Source organism: Elaeis guineensis, chromosome 1, assembly GCF_000442705.2.
Source record: "Elaeis guineensis isolate ETL-2024a chromosome 1, EG11, whole genome shotgun sequence".
Taxonomy (NCBI): Eukaryota; Viridiplantae; Streptophyta; class Magnoliopsida; order Arecales; family Arecaceae; genus Elaeis; species Elaeis guineensis.
The window spans coordinates 166,912,224-166,916,221 of record NC_025993.2 but is presented as its reverse complement, the minus strand read 5'-3'; the positions used below and the strand labels follow the sequence as shown (position 1 = coordinate 166,916,221).

General features: G+C 36.0%; 1 non-coding gene across 1 annotated transcript; it reads left to right on the top strand.

Moving 5' to 3' along the window:
• The first annotated feature begins 2,043 nt into the window (after positions 1 to 2,043).
• Positions 2,044 to 2,149, top strand: LOC114913844 (small nucleolar RNA R71). The gene has a single exon (XR_003799696.1). It is a non-coding gene; the product is annotated as a small nucleolar RNA R71 (small nucleolar RNA).
• Positions 2,150 to 3,998: the final 1,849 nt, after the last annotated feature.

Genomic DNA, 3,998 nt, shown 5'->3' with positions numbered 1-3,998 from the left:
TTCACCTTCTTCATTCTCCATCACAGTAATACCTGCTTTTTTAGGTACTACTTGAGTAGGACTGACCTATTTACTATCGGATATGGGGTAGATGATTCCAGCGTCTAACCATTTTACCACCTCTTTCTTCACTACTTTCTGCATATTTGGGTTCGTCTCCTCTGCTTGTTTCGATGGGGTTTGGCATCTGCCTCACAATGAATATGGTGTATATAGATAGAGGGGTCAATTCCTTTTAGATCGGCAATATACCAGCCGATAGCCTCTTTATTTTCCTTCAAAACACCAACCAATTGTGCTTCTTGATCCAGGGTCAAGTCTGATGCAATGATCATCGGAAGGGTGTCATTAGGTCCTAGGAATGCATACTTGAGTGTGGCCAAAAGTGGCTTTAATTCTAGTGCAGGTGATGATTCTAATGATGGGGCTGTGGGTGTATTGGCTAATGCAGGCAATGGCTCATACTTGATTGTCCAATGGGGAGTAGTTTCATCACTTGATGTATCAACTAAAATATTTACTTCTTCACTACCTCCCTCCATATCACAGTCGTCCACTCCAAAGTACATCAAATGGGTGTCTCGAAAATCATGTACAAAAATCATTGATGTTGCTTCCTCTATAATATCCTCGAATGTATCTATCTCGAAGCAACTATCCATTAATGGTCCTTGGGATGCACTAAACATATTTAATCTCAGTTTCTTATTCCCAAATGATACGTCAATGACTCTTGTCCTACGATTGATGCACGCATGTGCCGTAGCTAGGAAGGGTCTGCCTAAGATAATGAGAATTTGCCTTGGATTGCCACTCAGTTCTATGTCAAGGACTAAAAAATCAATTGAAAAATAGAACTCATCTACCTTGACCAAAACATCCTCGATCATCCCACGTGGTATCTTAATTGATCTATCAGCTAACCGTAGAGTGACTGATGTGGGTTTCAATTCTTCGAATCTAAAAAGTTCAGAAATCGAGCTAGATAAAAGGTTCACACTCATCCCTAGATCTAGGAGAGCTTGTTCGATTTGAAGGTGTCCTGTAATGCAAGAAATGGTAGGGGTACCTGAATCTTTAAGCTTTGAAGGGATAGTGTGCTGGAATACAGAGCTAGCTTGTTCGGTGAGGCATACTTTCTTCGGGAGTTGTGATCGAGATTTACGTTTTTGGGTGCACAATTTCTTCAAAAATTTTACGTAAGCTGGGACCTGTTTGATTGCATCTAAAAGGGGGAGATTAATTTATACTTGCTTAAATAATTTTAACATCTCATCAAGTCTTCCTCCTTTCTTATCCACAAGAGTGGGGGCTTTTAGGGCACTCAAAAATGGGGCTTTAGGCAAGTAAGGTGATTCCGGTGCAGTTGGTCCCTTTTCTACTTTTGTGTCCTCCTTGACCTTATCCTCAAAAGCTGAGCTATGATCAGTGATAGATGGTTGAGGAGTATTTTGAAACTGATGGTATGATCCATGCCTATATATCGGATCTTGATAATTTGATCTAGGTACAGCAGGGCCAACCACTGGCTATGATCTTCAGAAAAAATTTGTGTGGTTTCTCCAGTTGGAGTTATAAGTGTTCGAATATGGATCATTTCCTGATCTACGAGCTTGTTGGGCTTGAGCTTGCTGGACCTGCTCATGCACAAATTCAAAAAATTAAGGAGCGATTGGACATTCACTAACAAAATGAGTCGGGCTTGCACACAATGCACAAACATTTTGCACTGGATTAGGTAGAATCGAAGAGTGTCCGGTATTCAGAAGATGGTCTAATTTTTGAGACAACTGATCTATCTTACTGTGGATATCCATAATATTTCAAATCTAATAGATTCTATCTCTTTTCTGTTGAGACATGGATTGTTCTCTAGAGGTGGCAGACATGTGATGTAGGGAGTTCTCACTAAGTGTTTCAAAGAGCTGCCAAGCCTCATCCTCACTCTTTAGCATGAATGTCCCACCACACGATGCATCGATCATTTGTCGGTGTTTCTTCGATAGACCATCGTAGAAACACTGAACAAGTTGCCATTTAGGGACAGCGTGGTGGGGGCATTTACGAATAAGATCTCTTAACCTTTTTCATGTCTCATGAAAAAGTTCACCATCCAATTGGAAAAAATTAGTGATGGCTTTTCTAATTTGATTCATTTTTTCAATTGAAAAGTATTTCTTGATGAATTTTCTCTGAAGATGGTCCAAAGTTGAAATGATTATGGAATCTAGGGAGTTTAACCAATGCTTGGCTTTGTCCTTAAGTGAAAAAGAGAACAGTTTCAACCTGAGGGCATCATCGGAGAAGTTTTGAATTTTTACTGTGGAGCATATCTCAAGAAATTCGTCCAAGTATTTATACGGATCCTCATTCGTCAGTCCATAGAATGATGGAAGCATTTGAATAATGTTGGACTTGATTTCGTATTGTGCCGCCTCCATAGGAGGAGGCTGGATACATGACGAGTAAGTCTAAGATAAGGGAGTAAAATACTCTTTCAATTATCATGGTGGGTCAGTCTCTTGTTTTGGATCCATGATTTTGATTTAATTTATTCAAATCATTTTTTCTAGCTCTAGGTCTAATAGGTGTAAATCAGGTTGTAATGATCAGCATCCTAGCATACACCCAAAAGATCTCACCGAGTTTTAATTTCAACAAGTTTTTTTTTTTTGAAAGAGAAGAGGAGAGTAGGAGGAGGGAAAAGAATTCTAAAGAAGAAAACTTAAGGAGTTCTAATGCTAAGAAGATAGAGAAGAATTAATTAGATTTGATATTTTTAGTCAACAATCAAGTAGTTCAATCAATCCTATCTATGGGTTATCCTAGATTTAGACAGCTTCTAACTGCCAAGGTCACCTTCAAGCACTCCAAGTAGCAGACTAGCTGCTCAACTGGCCAGGTAAGTGTAAGGTTGGTAGGGGTCCCCCCATTGCTTTTCTTAGACACCAACTGTGTTGGCCAGGTTAGCGAATGGAATCAATTAATGAACCACCTTTCTTCGAGACATAATCTCTAAACCACTTTCCTAGACACCAGTTAAACTGACTAACCTGAACCTGATCTAATTTTTAGGATTTCTTATTCTACTGAGCTCGAGGATCTTTAAGGATCAACGTCTAATCGATTTTAAATTAGAAGTTTAGGTCAATGTAATTGCAATATGGTGATTTATGGGTCAAGAAAGGGTGATGAATCCCCACCTTATGTTGATTAGGGTTTTGCCCTTAAGATTTTTTTTTTTATAAAAATATGCAATGCAAAAGGAAAAGATATCCAAACATATTAAGTGGATTTTAAAATTTAATTGATTTATTTATATTAATCAAGTGTTATGTATTATCGTTGTATTCCTTTTATATTATGTTATCTTTTAGCAAGAAGAAATAAAAAGTAAGTTTTCAAATTAGGTTAATTAGATATTAGAAGATCAAGTGAATCTAACTAAATGAAAAGTAAATCATACTAAGATTAAAAGGCAAGTAGGTATTCTACAAATAAAGTAATAAATCAAATCTACTTTTAGGGTAATAAATTATTCTAAGCTATAGAAAGCAGTAAATCATTAGGAATAATAGGCAATAATAAATAAAGTAACTACTTAACATGCAAATAAGGTAATCTCACAGTTAAGAATAAAAGATAACTACGTAATCCAAATAAAATGCTAAGAATCTAATCTACTTATGAAGTAGAAAATCACTAATTATATAAAACAGTAAATTATTCTAATCTATAGAAAGCAGTAAATTGCTAGGTTATAGGAAGTAGAAAATATTTCTATGCATGCAAAAAAAGAAATCTAAATATAAAATAGTAAATCTACCATATACGAAGAGTAATATGAGGCAAAAATTTTAAAAAAAAATATATAAAAGGCAATCAAGCAATCTGAAGTAAGAAATAAAAATCTAGAAAGTAGTAATATATATATTTTTTATTTTATAGATTTTTTTTCAAAACAATCACCTAAGATCTTCGACAATGGAGTCAAAATT